At 42.9% G+C, this 15,165-nt stretch overlaps 1 protein-coding gene and 1 long non-coding RNA gene across 26 annotated transcripts in view; one reads left to right on the forward strand and one right to left on the reverse strand.

Moving 5' to 3' along the window:
- The window catches only part of LOC310671418 (homeobox protein Hox-C5-like), a 149,457-nt gene that overhangs the window by 89,141 nt on the left and 45,151 nt on the right, over positions 1-15,165 (forward strand). For 14 of the 25 annotated variants that reach the window (XM_083427433.1, XM_083427430.1, XM_083427431.1 and 11 more), the window contains one exon: positions 7,429-7,702. The exons of 6 other annotated variants lie outside the window; for them this stretch is intronic. The gene's annotated coding sequence lies outside the window, so the exon portion shown is untranslated. Of the gene's footprint in view, positions 1-5,541; positions 5,700-7,428; positions 7,703-15,165 lie in introns of those variants that run through there. 5 more of the 25 variants (XM_083427435.1, XM_083427448.1, XM_083427446.1 and 2 more) reach the window with 4 other exon arrangements.
- Positions 10,769-14,596, reverse strand: LOC310671758. The gene is made up of 3 exons (XR_014508157.1): positions 13,895-14,596; positions 13,472-13,596; positions 10,769-11,013 (listed from the first exon to the last, which is right to left on the reverse strand). It is a non-coding gene; the product is annotated as an uncharacterized lncRNA (long non-coding RNA).

The raw sequence follows: 15,165 nt of genomic DNA on the forward strand, positions 1-15,165 counted from the left end.
CCCCCAGATGTTGCGCCCGGTGTGGCCGGCCCCCCCTGCACCCCCCACGCTACGCCACTGATCCGGCCTGTGGACGGTCCGGCAGTCAGCGTGTTTTTACATGAGTAGGATGTGTGCTTTTATTTAAAATGCATCTCAGGGTTATTTGTGGGGCATAGGAATTCGTTCATCCCCCCCCCCCCAAAAAAATAGTCTGGCCCACCACATGGTCTGAGGGACAGTGGACCGGCCCACGGCTGGAAAAGGTTGCTGACCCCTGAGCAAGGCCAAGAGGGGGGTCTTGTCGCCTGGGCAGCCCAGGGTCTCCATATGGGGAAAGTCACTTTGGTGCTGCTAACACAGCAGTTTGACTTCACACTCCATTTTCTCTTGAGAAAGATGGATGCCAACAACCTATCTTTTATTGTTGGTTATGTATTTTACCAGCAATTATAACTCACTCTGGGATCATCTTGCAAGACAAAGAGCAGGACAGAAATATCGTAAGTAAATACATAATAGGCGATAGCTTCCTTGTGCAAGTAGGCCTGGTTGCTTATCTACTATGCATATTCAGATAAACCCATCCCTCAAGAGACCACGAGTTTAAGAAGGTGAAATGCGGGACTGGAAGAATAGGGTCTAGAGTGGGGAAATCAGTAGGAGTCTACTAAAAAATGACTACAAGGTGATTGCCTCAAACACATGATCAAGTAGTCTCATTGGCTTCTGTCCAGGAAAAGTACTTAAGTATCCAAGGATGGAAGTAATCCTATCTGAAGTCATCAAAGCATTAGGAGCACCTGCTTAAGTCCCACTGGTCTCTGTGACATTTAATCACTTGATCAAAGTTAAAGCACGTGATTAAGAGGGCTTTGTTGAAAAGGGGTTGAATTTAAGCAGGTGCTTAAATTCAACACCCATGTTGAAGAACTCTGATGGAGTATAATTAGGTGGGAGGAGGGAGTGGAGGTGGGGTGGGGGGAGAAGGAGATGATGGTAGCAGCCACTTCCTGGCAAATGACTTTAAAGCACTTGACATCCCTCCCAGCAGACTTATCTTATGCTTCAAAATATATAATGGAAAGGCAAGGAAAAGAATACTGTCTATGGCAGGAAGAATGTAGAAGCCATGCAACAGATATTGGGCTCATCTCCTCTGCCCCTCTCCCTTTCTACAATGGAAAGAAAGAAAGAAAGAAAGAAAGAAAGAAAGAAAGAAAGAGTATCATTATGGCACTGAGCTTGAATTGGTGGGCTGTTACGAACCTCAGCTTGGTCATGTTTAGGTGGATAAATCAGGCGCAAAAAAGCCACACCACATTTTTCTGTTCTTTTTTCAGAAAATGAGAGAGTCAGGGAGAGGAAGGAGGAGAAGGAAAAACTAAGGGCCTGTTTGCACTGTATTTATCTATTTTATAGCAATTTAACTGTTGCCCTGACTTCCCACAATCCTGGGAATTGTAGTTTGGTGACGTAAGTTGCTCACAAAGAATCAAATTGTAGTTTGTGGAGGCTTCTCATAGAGATCCCTTCTTATAATTTTGGGGCACTGATCTTCAAATGGTGGGTCGGGACCCACTAGTGGGTCATAGCCTGATCCAAACTGGGTCACAACAGGAGCGAATATATGGTAGAAGATTAAGAAATGGATCCCCAAATGCACGGTAGGGTTAAATGTAGGTCTTGGGTCTGAAAAGGTTGGAGATACATGTTCTAAGATTCCCTGGGAGAAGGAAGGGGCACAACTATTAAACTAGTTAAAGTTTGAGATGCCTGTACATACACATTATGTGAGCCAGTGTGTGGTGCAGTGGTTAGAGAGTCGGACTAGCACCTGGGAGACTAGGGTTTAAATCTTGGTCATGAAGCTCAGTGGGTAACCTTGAGCCAGACACTGCCTCTCAGCCTACTCTACCTCACTAGATTCAATGAGGAGTGTGCACCACCTTGAGCTCTTTGGAGAAAAGGTGAGATATATTGGGAAATGCAATTAATAATTGGCATTAGCTTCTTATAGTAATAGTAACTCAATTATATGAGTGTGGATCTTCATGTAGCCAAAATGACAGTATTGAGACACAGGTGGGAGGTATCACCAGACTTCAGGGTAGTCCAATAATAATAATATTTGTACCCAACAAAGTACAAATTTGCTTCCAACAAAGATGAAAAATACACTAAAATGTCACATATTAAAAACTTCCCTGAACAGGGCTGCCTTCAGATGTCTTCTGAATGTCAGGTAGTTGTTTATCGCTTTGACATCTGATGGGAGGGCGTTCCACAGGGCGGGCGCCACTACCGAGAAGGCCCTCTGCCTGGTTCCCTGTAACTTGGCCTCTCGCAGTGAGGGAACCGCCAGAAGGCCCTCGGAGCTGGACCTCAGTGTCCGGGCAGAACAATGGGGGTGGAGACGCTCCTTCAGATATACTGGACCGAGGCCGTTTAGGGGTTTAAAGGTCAGCACCAACACTTTGAATTGTGCTCGGAAACGTCCAAGGTTTGGAGCTCTACACAACATTTTTATAAGAAATCTAAGGGGGACCCTTTCCTCCAAAAACCCCTGCTAAGTACACTTTCTGGTTGGTTGTTGTGGAATGGAATATCCTGGAAGAAGGCTTGACTGACTGACTGGAACACTGAACAGAAATGGGACCTGCTTTCTGCAGGTCCCATCTGTTAACTTATAGAGGTTTTGCACCACACTAGCAGTCGTGCAGATTGACCGGAAGAAGCCTAAGGTTTTCCCACTTGGAAAAACCTTCTGAAGGATGGTATATACAGAACTACAATCTCTGTCTTTCTATGGCAAGGGGAAAATATCTGTGGAACCAATTTGGTTTGATCTATGGTGTGGGTTATGTCCATGTTCTCAGTGAAAGGAGCAAGTCAGATGAAATTAGAAGCCGGTTCCTTGTTGGGTTGTCATCGAAGGTGGAATCTGTGGCTGTTGTGCACATTGCCATGTAAAATGCAGCAAGGTCATTCTTTTTCTCAATTTGGTTGGGGGACAAACGCATCAAAACACAGTATTTCGTAAGAAATGGACTGTGGCTAATGTCATATGTACAGCACTTGCCAAACCAGCAGTGGGAGTGCATGGGTGCACAGTAAATGGAAATGCATACACAGTCCACATCTGAAAAGATAAAAAATAATAATACTGGTGTAGTAGATAGTTGTACTTGAATTAGGACCCAATTTCACTTCACTGTACAGTGGTATCTCAGGTTAAGAACTTAATTCATTCCGGAGGTCCGTTCTTAACCTGAAACTGTTCTTAACCTGAAGCACCACTTTTAGCTAATGGGGCCTCCTGCTGCCACCGCACTGCCGGAGCACAATTTCTGTTCTCATCCTGAAGCAAAGTTCTTAACCCGAGGTACTATTTCTGGGTTAGCGGAGTCTGTAACCTGAAGCGTATGTAACCCAAGGTATCACTGTATAGCTGAAAGTTTCACTGGTGGCCTTTCCTGCCCTACACTGGATTGCTGCCAGAATAGAGTAAGCTCATGTCAACTGTTCTAAGGTCCTTGGAAGAAAAAGGCAAAATAAGATAAATAAATTGGATTTATTTATTTTTTAAAGAAGGGGAACACACCCTAAAGATGTGATCTTTAGGAAATTTATCCCAGGTTAGCCCTACTGATTTTAGTGAAATTATTCATTTCACTGCAAACTAAGGATAGATCAGGAGTGAGAAATCAAACATTCCTACAGGTCTAGAGTCCTATCTACATTATTCATTTCAAACACTATCATACCACAGCCATGGCCTCTTCCAAAGAATCCTGGGAACAGTAGAGTGCCAAAAGGTATTAAGAGATCCCTACTCCCCTCACAACAGGGATGCGGGTGGCGCTGTGGTCTAAACCACTGAGCCTAGGGCTTGCCAATCAGAAGGTCGGTGGTTCGAATCCCCATGAGGTGGTTAGCTCCAGTTGCTCAGTCCCAGCTCCTGCCCACCTAGCAGTTTGAAAGCACACCAGTGCAAGTAGATAAATAGGTACACCTCCGGCGGAAAGATAAACGGCATTTCTGTGCACTGCTCTGGTTTCCCCAGAAATTGCTTAGTCATGCTGGTCACGTGATCCAGAAAAACTGTCTGCGGACAAACGTCGGCTCTCTCAGCCTGTAAAGTGAGATGAGCGCCACAACCCCAGAGTCATTTGCAACTGGACTTAACTGTCAGGTGTCCTTTACCTTTACCTTTTTTTTTACTCCCCTCACAGAACTACAACCCCCAGAGTAATTTAACAATCAATCCCTCTTCCCAGGGAATTCTGGGAATTGTGGGCTCTGGGAGGAGAATAGGAATCTCCTGACAGCTCTCAGAACCCTTAAAAAACTACATTTACCAGGATTCTTTGGGGGAAGCCATGCCTTGTTTAAGCTGTACTCAGTGCTTTATGTGAAGAGTGCAGATGTGGCTTATGATTGGCTGCACTTAGGAGGTTGTGTCGGCGACCCTCTGTAGTGGTGTGTGTAGTTTTATTAAAGCAGCAAATGGGAAGGCTGAACTTGAATAACATTAGTACAGTATATAAAAATAAAACAAACACACAAAAACAAATAAACTGTCCAGTAGCACCTTATAGACCAACTAAGTTTGTTCTGTAATAAGTTTTTGTGTGCATGCACACTTCTACATATTTTTTTATTTTGTTATTTCGACTGCATCAGATCAACACAGTTACCTACCTGAAATTAGTATGTCCGTATCCATAAATCAAGGTTCATAGAAGGACCCCCCACCCATAGCAACCCAGGCTCCAGAAGGGGTAGGTAGACAGAGAAGGCATCAAATTGGGAACAGGGGAGGATGAACCTGAGTTCTGATCTCTGAAGTCCATAGAATCAAACCCATTATCTTTCAAATCCAGTGCACGAAGGAAGAGGGCAACTCCTACCTAGGAATGAACATAGGTGGCCATTTATCAAGTATTAATTTACTGCAGTGTCCATGTGGCAAGTTGGTTAGTCAGCCATTTGTAATATTTGTTCTTGATGAAGTGAAGTACGTTTCTAGCCTGCATCTGTACTATAATCAGGAATCTTAGGGAAGCAGGAAGTCCTAAAATTCCCCTTCCCACTTGGCCCGATGATGTTAGGTCTGAGCCAAACTACTCACGGTTAATTTTTTTGGAAACATATTCAGCAATGTTTAAAAATGCCTCAGTTTTGTTGAGGAATTTTCAGTGGTGCTTATGAAGTCATAAGCACTATATTCAGTGCTTCCCCCCCCTAAAAAAACCTGTTTAGGGGGACTCTCATTTTGCTACTCATATTGAAATACTGCCCCTCAATGAGGTCAAACTTAGATTCACAAAATGTTTAGGGGTATGCGTACCCCTGTGTCCCCCCCCGAAAAAAAGCACTGACTGTACCTTTGTCTGTGATATTGGTTTAATATGTACTTTGCTTTTGTAAATTTCTTTTAAGGTAAGAGGTGTAGAAATATTATAAAACAAATCCCCCCCACCAAATGTGATTTCATGTATATTGTCCCTCCCACTCTCTCAATGGACTTTATTTGCCCTTGGTGGTGTCACTATGCAGGATCATAATGGTTTCCAACTCGCTGTGTGATCTCTCATTGGCTGGAATCACGCTTGTGTTTAAGAAGAAAGAAGCAGTAACTAGGTGGGGGAAGGGATATTATTGATGCAGCGGCAGCAGCTAGGAGAAGCAATGGCACCAAAGAGGATCAAAATAAGGTCAATACTCCACGATGTGTTTTTCTATGTACCACCCATTAAATTGCTGCTTTCAATCCAAAATATGAGACTAGAGGATGTTTGGTACTTGTTAGTTCATTTTCATTTTATTTTGAAATTCCACACCTCCTTTCTACATTATTCATAGAATCATAGAACCATAGAGTTGGAAGAGACCACAAGGGCCATCGAGTCCAACCCCCTGCCAAGCAGGAAACACCATCAGAGCACTCCTGACATATGGTTGTCAAGCCTCTGCTTAAAGACCTCCAAAGAAGGAGACTCCACCACACTCCTTGGCAGCAAATTCCCTATTGTTCTAGGGGTTTAGAGCCTATAGATATGGCAAAGTACACCCACACCCACATGGTCCTCCTGTGTCAATCCAACTGAGTACTGCCATACACCTGATGGGAAATTTCAGGCAAGACATGTGTAGAAAACTTGTGGTGATATTGGGTACAATCCCATCTTCCACAGAAGCCAAAGCTCCCATAGATTTGAAAGGACTTGAATTGTGTCCATTGTTTGGAAAACCACTGTGTTGAAAGCCACCCAAAAGAATAGCTTTCCCAATGCAGAAGTGCTGTTGTTTTCTTTATATTCTGCCACAAACCAAGTAGTTGTGATATTAGCATGCAAAGAATGAAAACACAACCCACATCTCAGGGTGAATAGCTGATTCTCTTCATGCCAATTTCCTTTCATTTCTCTTTGACAGAGTGGGCCTTTAAAAGCTCTACACCTTAGCCAGCTTTTTAAGATGTAGGCTCTTTGATGATCGAGCCCTAATGAATTTGTTTTGTCACCAATAAATCAGAATGAATAGGGGCTCCCTGTCCTGTACTTTTCAATGCTGCCACCATAGTTTCTTGAAGAGGGTTGACGTATGACCATAGCAAGCTAGCAAATTAACATGCTGGTATTAACCAAGCAGTGCCCTGTATAAAGTTGCATTGGCCTTGGTGCTTGCAAAGTGTTCGATTACACATGATCCTGGGCAGTGTTAGATATCCTTTGTTTTGCTTATTGGCCTCAGAAAATATTTACCTGCACTGCAATTCTTTAAGCTGCTGAACCAACAGGCGCTGGTATTTTCCCCATGGGTGTGATACGAAAAGGCCTCAGTGCCCTTTGATTAAAAGTAACTTCAGTTGAACAGAATATGTTGATCCTTAGAAATTGGTTCTTGACATTTCCTAGCCTCGGCGGGATGTGATCAATACAGTTATGTATTACCAGTTCTGTTGTTTTTACACATCTGCTTCTACAGTGTGTTTTCTAAATGCCTAGGATGTCAAAGATGTAGGTTATATGTGTATTGGTGTATATAGTTTATCTATATGTGAAAATGACTGTCAGGATACTAAAATATGAACTTTTAGCATATAGTTTCAGAGAAGAGACTAATTCAGAATCACTTAGTGTGCGTTTGCTATCCTATAACCCACTCAAATTCACTTTCTTGCTCTGTTTTGCCAAATAATTGTTGTTGTGGTTTCTCTCCTCCCTGCTTTTTGAATGTTTATGGATGGAGTAAGTCTCCATTAGTGTGGAAACCCAACGTGGAATCATTCTGCATTAATGAATCTAATTTTTTTAAGTGTGATCTTTTGCATGCACCCTTCTACCAATCTTAGGATGTGTGACAGTATTTGACAAAATGTCCCAATAGCAGCTACGCAGGTGAGGCTAAATAATGTTTGATATTGGTCATATTTTGTTGTAGGAACAGCCATGTGTATCACAAGGACAGCACTTCTACCAAGACGTTCCTTTGCATCCTTGGATCCTTGACTGGGGAAAAAAGGATGAGGCTCTGGGATGGGAGCTTACATCACTCAAAAGATTGGCCTGGGAACTCAACTACAGAACTGACCTTCTCAATGAGGAATAATTCTATATAAGTACTTTATGAGTAAACCTGGAGCTGTAGATGGTCACTTGGATATGAAGCAGAAGATTCAGTACGGGTCAGTCATCCTGAAATAGGCATTTTTGGGGTAATACTTAAGAGTTGTCTACCTACATAATGTTTCTACTTTTGTATATATGATGGCTAACCCTAGGGAAGATTTAGTAAAATTTAATGTCATCCATTGTCAAAAGGGTGCCATGTGAACTGGATGCGTACAATACTGCTTTTGTACACCCCCTTTATCCTGTGCATTGTTCCTTGTATTATGTTGTTGTTATGGCTACAGCTAAGATAATAAACTTGTAATGAACTTGGCACAGAATTTACAACCTTGTTGAATTCGAAAAACAGTGGGATGAACAGCGAGATCTCAGCACCAGGCTGCATGAGCACTTCAGCGGGTGGTAAAATGGGATGATGTTTGTGATGTGGGTTATGCTTTGTGAACATTTCAGAGCAGCTGAACGACCATCTTCTGCATGTGGTATATTTTAAGTATGCCCTCCTTTCATTAACACTACTGATGTATGTCTTTGGGAGGCTTGATAGTTGTTGAAATCTCACACATACCAGAATACATCAATCATTGGCAGGAACTATGAAGCCAATAAGACACTCTAGCTTATAGAGTCCAGGCACCAGAATGACCATCCTAGCCCACATTTCTACCTCTGCAGTTGTTAGCAGGTTTGACTTTACCAAAATGAGGCATGAAGTAGTTGCTTTAGGCCAGTAGATTCCTCCTTCCAGCCTTCATGTCTATGTGTCAATCTTTTTCCTTTAAGGATGTCATTTTGAACTTTTGCTTCAGTTGTGAAAATATTAAAGTTTGGTGCTGTGTGCTGAGCTCACAGAACTGAATCAGCATGCACACAAGTTGGGTTGTGTTTGGCTCACTGTACCTCAGCCCACAATGAGAGCAGCACTGGCTGAGTTTCCGTTTCTGGCAAGGCCAGTGTGGCCACACTCTGCGGGCGCTGGATGAAAAGCCATTGTGCTGAATTGCTTGTGCAAATAGATGTTAGATGTATTGTGTGTGTATCAGATTCTCTGTCGATGAAATATTGTTATTACTCATGGGCAAGCCATTATTTTCCTGAAACATCTTGAAATATTTGCATTCTTTTGCCAACTTCTTGTTCATTGGCAACATCCAGTCACTGGCAATATTTGCATTGCTTTCCATGAATCTTAATTACATCCTAGGGATCTTTCACACTTTACGCAGCAGCAACCCAAGTTTGCCCCCAAATATAGTCCAAAGAGCCCCGGTGAATTAGAGATGCCGGATGGATTTACCTTCAACATACACATGCTGAATTCAACCATTGTTTTTATAAATGTACACTTAAAAGTTATTCCATGTTGCACCTTAAAATAAAAAAATACTATGGACCCTAGATGGTGCCTAAAAAATGGACGTGAGACTTCATTTTCGTTTTGCTTTCTGATTCTCATTTCTGATCAAAGATGGATTGTATGGTGTGATGCTTGAAAGCTTAGTCAGTTTCACCAGCTGAATTCTGTGCAGTGATCTTCTGTTTCTGTCATTCTCTGGGACTAATGCTGTACTGCATGAAAACACTGGAATGACACAGAGGCAAATTTTCTTAGGTGCTGGAGTCAAAACTTCCCATGTTCACTGAGAAGGATACCCTATCTACCCTTTGACCCACTATTTATAAACTGGCAATTTAACTATTCACTCCATGGGTTTATGCATCTGTTATCCATTCCTATCCAGTACTGTAGTAGCAAAAGAGTTAACTCCACATGCACTAAAAATAATAATATAAGGTGTGGGGGTTGCATGTTAAGGCACCTGTTTTAACATCTGCACTGTGTAAGCAGTAAATATGTTCTACAGCCTTACATATTGTGATTACTTACAGCTTAAATGTCCATGCACCCAGTACTTTCTGTCCCAATACTTTTAGTCACCAAGTCTGAGGGACACTGATGTTCAGGATACCAGGAGGGGCAATAGCCACCTAGCCATACATTAATCCCATGTTTTTCCTATTTGCTTTCATTTGGGTTAGAGAGAATAGCATAGGTTTTTAATCAAGATCAGTTTCTATGCATATCAGAAATTCAAAAATGTTTGTGATTTTCTGTCACAGCAAGGTGACTTGTATTTGACTTCCTAGAAAATTATCTGGGGAGGACTCTAGCCGTATGTGTACAGTTGTTGATGGGCTATTTTGTTTACTGTTTTTATACAAAATATATGTTTTCCAAAAAAAGAAAAAAGAGGCGGGGAAACTCATGGCCTCACCTAAGCAAATCACTTTGATTTCCCTAGGAAAACCATGTCTGCATTCAAAGCGTTTAAGGCAAATCTATAAGGCCTGAGCTCAGGTCTCGCTCTCTCTCTGTTTTGGGTGTGTACACATAGGATTGAGATCTGAAATCCTGAAAGGGATGGGGGGAGAAGAACACTACTAAGACTATGTTTTGCTTTTCAATTTGTCTTTAATATAACTGGAAACAATTTTAAAATAACTAACATCTTTCAACAAGGAGTTAAAAGAAAGGCACATTTCAGTCTTGCATATCTTACAAGGCAATTGGATTGAATTTCCTTAAAAGTTCAATTTTTTTTTTACACCCATACAAATGAGGGGAAGGCAATAAAGTACATCCTATAACTTTACAATAAATCCCATCTCCGCATGCACCACCACACAACCCTTTCATCTGCATAGCTACCTTGCCTGACTCAACCTCTTCCAACTGGACTGGATGAGCTTGGGTTCAAATTCCAGCATTGCTGCTTTAAATTATATATTATATTAAATTATATAAAATATGAATTATATGATATGATATAATAAAGATGAAGGCGAGACTGAGAGAGTATTTTGCTTGGAGTAGTATTGTTGTTCTGCTCTACTGCCGACACCACTACTGCCTTCATCGCAACAGCCTGCGCTCTTTATCGCATCTCTCTTCAGAACGCCATTGTGAAGTGAGTCACAATTCTACACACATGGACATGGGCCTGTCCTACTATATGGATTTTAAACACTGGGAAGATGGGTGTGTGTTTGCAGGATAGCGACTCACTTCACGATGGCATTTTGAGGCTTGATCATAGGCCATTGCCACGATGGCAGCATCATTTATTTATTTGTTTATTTGTCAACAGTGGGTGCTGCTACTTGGGAGTTGCTGTGGCCAAAAGAGACAGGGGAGCATAAAATGACAAGATCCAGAAAAACCAGCTGAACAGCACCTTTATCACCAAGAAGTCCTCTGGCTTCTTCTATGGCACAGCTGCACATGAACTGAAGAAGACTCTCTTTGTGGCCCTTCCTCCTCTTCCTTTCCCTCTAAGCTGTCTCAAGACAGGGAAGACGATTCCATCATACACTCTCACACACAGTACCTCTTCTTGGAAGTGTCCGGCGTGTAGAGGGGGAGGGAGAGAGAGAGAGAGATCGCGAGGTATTTAAGGCACTCCAGACAATTGCTCATTCCGTAATGAGTTATTACTCTGCTGAGCCAAAGGTCATTAGAAAGGATAAGGGCGGCCATAAAAGCGGCCCAGCTAGCATGCTTTTCCTATAGAGATTATCATTATTGGCTTATTAATACGCGATAATGTTGAATTATACACGGCAATAAATAGGAAAAAGGTTGACTTGGAGTTTTAAATATTTTATTATTCTCAAAGCGAGCGTTCCAAGCAATGCAGGCACGTTTCAAGTGACTGGAATAACCAGCCTAGCCCCAGACCCCTTTTTTTCTTATTTTTGGTTCAATAATTGTTTGTTTTTACTCTGTTCTGGGATAGATAGATAGATAGATAGATGATAGATAGATAGATAGAGCAACTGCAGTCCGACGCCCACTTTCCTGGAAGGAAGTTAGGAGAACACGTCAGGATTTACTTCGGAGTAAGCAAGCCTAGGATCGCGCCGTTAATCTGTAAACACGAAGTGTATTTTATGGATCTCCCAAAACAGAGTCTTCTGTTTGAGGTGGGCTGACTTTCATTCTTGCACGATCCACTTAATTTTCCCCCTAGGATCGTCCTGGCCCAGCGAGGTATTTTACAAGGTTTTACACAGGGAGCGCGTAGGGTCCGACTCACTCAGGCACATTTAATCTGCTTTAAGTGATCTTGAAGATGCCCTCTTAGTTTTGTAAATGTTAAATACATTGTTGGGGCGCGGGGATTCGCGGGACGGGTGTGTGTGTCAGGTTGAAGTTAGACCTTCTTTTAGGACACTCGGAAAGGAGACTTTTGCTTCCACGATTTATGCTTCAGTCCCTTTCTGGATCAGAGCACCGCCAGAACGGGCAGCGTCCCTGCGATCAGCAGGTGCAGTTCAGCCAATAGGGCATTTCAGTTTTTGATAATCTTGCATTTCATCGAAAAACCACACCGACCATCTCCCTCAGCTTTTAGAAACGAGGGAGGGCCTGCCTGCCCCCTCTCTTTAACATAAATGTATGCTGCAAAGGGCATTTTAATTTTTGCCATTATTTGAAATCCAGCGTGTTAGGTTCCTGGGCTCCTGAGTTTAACTTAAAAAAAGAGTAACTAGTTACTTGGAAGAAGGATGAAGTACAGAATTTTTTTTTAAAGAAAAAGAAAATATCTAGGAAGGCAGCAGAGTCTCTTACTTGGGAGTCAGTAAGCTCCACTGAACTTAGTGGGACTTTCTTGCCAGTAAAGATGCATAGAATTAGACTTTTCTTTCTTTCTTTCTTTCTTTCTTTCTTTCTCTCCTTCTTTCCTTCCCTTTAGTATCTTAAAACTTGTATTCGTGATGCACTCCTGCAAATATCTAGCATACATTATGTGACAAAGACATAACTTTGGCTAGCAAATGAACTCCTCTGACATGAATCCCACTATCTCTAGAAATCATTACGTTCCCCCCTTTAAAAAAAATTAAATTAAAAAAGTAATGTGTTAAACATAAATGAAAACGAATTCCGTTTCTTGTCAATAAGCGATTATGATAAGGAAACAATCCCCGGACGGGAACGCAAACAATATTGCATTGGTCCTGTTAAAGATCAGATCTCAGATAAGATCCTGGCAATACCGTCAAGCGGTCCGGTCGATGTAAATCGCTTTGATCAAATGCCTCATAACTCTGCCCTCCCTCTCAAAAAAACCCCTATAAGTTAATTTGGAAGTGAGGATGGGATGGAATAGCGATTTAAAAAACAACAACCCCACGCACTTCTAAATGTAAGCAGAGGCCAAACGATGTTTTAAATCCAAGTTAAAGCGAAGTTACACATCGATGAAAAGGATTTGATTGTTTTTCTCGCCGCTGAAACATACATTAGAGGCCTGGCTAAATATAAATTTGCTGGAGACGGTTGGTGCGTGAGTGCGGAAGGCTAATAAACCCTGCGGAAGGGAGGAGGCCGGTTAATTCCCCTTCTTTTTCTTTATCAACTTGCGAACTTTGGGTTCTGCGTCCGAGAGAACGTTTTCACCCCGTTGTTAGATTATCAACAGCACGCCCAAAGAGTGAGAAAACCTTCGCAAGCGGTTCCCACCCATCTCCAAGCAAACACAATCAATACCCTACTAATTTCTTCTTCTTTTAGACCTTCCTGGATCTTCTCCCCACCCCGGGCCCATCCTAATAATAATAACAACAACAATGATAATAATAATAATGCATTCCACAAAACAATATACTCATCAATGAAATAATTTCGATATATGCGTCCTTATTTTGTTCCTCTGTCCAACGGATCGACCAGGCTTGGGCAACCCTGGAAAAAGACGCAGGCGCGAAACTGAAGCTACGGGAAAAGGCTTCAGCAAAGCATCTCTCCCGTCACCTAGATAACTGCGTTATGTATATGGCCATTTTACCTTTCGACAGAGACACCCCAGTATATTTTTCCTTTGGGTACACACACGGCGTTCTTCTTCTTCTCTTCCTCCTCCTCTTCTTCCTTCCCCAGCCAAACTAAGCGAGATCTTCGTGGTTTCGGGTCCTGTGGAAGACATCCAACAGAAATGAATCGGGAAGGGAGGGGGGCGGTTTAAATCATACAAAGTTACATTCTTAACTCCACCACCCCACCCCAGACACCATGAGATGCAAAGCTTCATTGTTCCTTTGTTAGAGTTTGCAGGGTCGGCTTGTTGTTATTGTTGCAGTAGTTGTTGTTATGTGTTTTAAGGGGGGGGGTATTTTTCTTCCCACCCTCCCCGAAACTTTCCTCTCTAACAACCGCTCCTCACCCCCACACCATCCTTCCCTCCCTCCCTCCCGGTAGAACCTGAACCCACAATCATCCTTCATCGCCGTCGAGTAGGAGTCGAAACCCCGTTTGCAGCGGAGTCTTTATTATGGCCATTATGACTTTCTAAGTGGGTTTCAGTGCCTTGTCCCCCTTGATGGAAGCGTGGGCAAGGGGAACGTAAGAGCATAATGAAGCCCAACAGACGAGCATTTTAGTGGGGAGGGGGGGAAAGGAAAGTTGCAGACGGAGTCAAAACTCCCTCCCACAACCTGGGGTATTTCTTTAAATAAAGGAAGAAAGTGAAAGAAACGGCTCCTTGGAGGTGCTAAATTGCACAGGGGCTGGGATTTCTTTCCCCTCTTTCCCCTCTCTCTCTCTCTTCTCTCTCCCCCCCCCCCCTTGTTTACAGCTACAGAAGGCAAAAGAGCCATAAATCTTAAGACAGCCTACAGAGACAAGTGCATTTGTATGCATCGTTAGAACTTGCTAATACCTAAACCCATTAGCAAGCCATGTAGAATTCTAGTTTCCGGTGTCCATTAACTTACAGTTAAATTCTAGAGGAAAGGGCATGGCGATTAACATAAACTATATCCATCATATTGTTTGTCATAATAGATTAGTCAACTATAGAGATGTGTGTGTGTGCGCGCGCCTGCATGCGTGTGAAACTTTTTCTCTCCCACACACCACCCTCACCCCAAATCTCCTAGCTGTGCTTTAGCTTCAAACGGGGGCGTCACTTGGTGTGTGTGTGAGAGCTTTATTTATTTATTTATTTATTTGAGTGGGGAACTTATGCACAAGATCGCCTATATGATATATAAGGGAGTTGAGGCAGTGAGTTGAGGCAGACCGCCAGGCTCTTCTCCGGACATAGATTCAACCCCCCACGAAACTGTTCTACAATTCCGGGGTGTGTGTGTGCTGCACCGGCGTGTTTCCTCGTAAGGAAGTCCTCCAGGATTCAGCCGTGCTCGCTCCCAGCGCATAGGATGGAGGCCTTGATGCCCTGCGAACCGTCTCCAAATGAATGGGCCCATTGATCACTCAAGATTTTATCCATCCATTTCCATTTTTTAAAAAATAAAAAAATGGGGGGAAATGGTGCAATCTCCCCCCCCTCCCCCCAGATTCACGTATGGCTGTCCGGTTTCCTTTCCCTTAATCGGCCTCTTCTCTCCCTCCCTCCCTCCCCCCGCCCCGCATCCCCCATCCGATTCTTTCTCGTCCCTTGTCTTTGTTGAATGACGTTCGATTACGTCCCCGTCTCCCTTCCGAGCCCTCCCCTCCTTACCCCACCGCTCCTAACCACCA

This window comes from Podarcis tiliguerta, assembly GCF_965153285.1.
Source record: "Podarcis tiliguerta genome assembly, chromosome: 2".
NCBI lineage: Eukaryota > Metazoa > Chordata > Lepidosauria > Squamata > Lacertidae > Podarcis > Podarcis tiliguerta.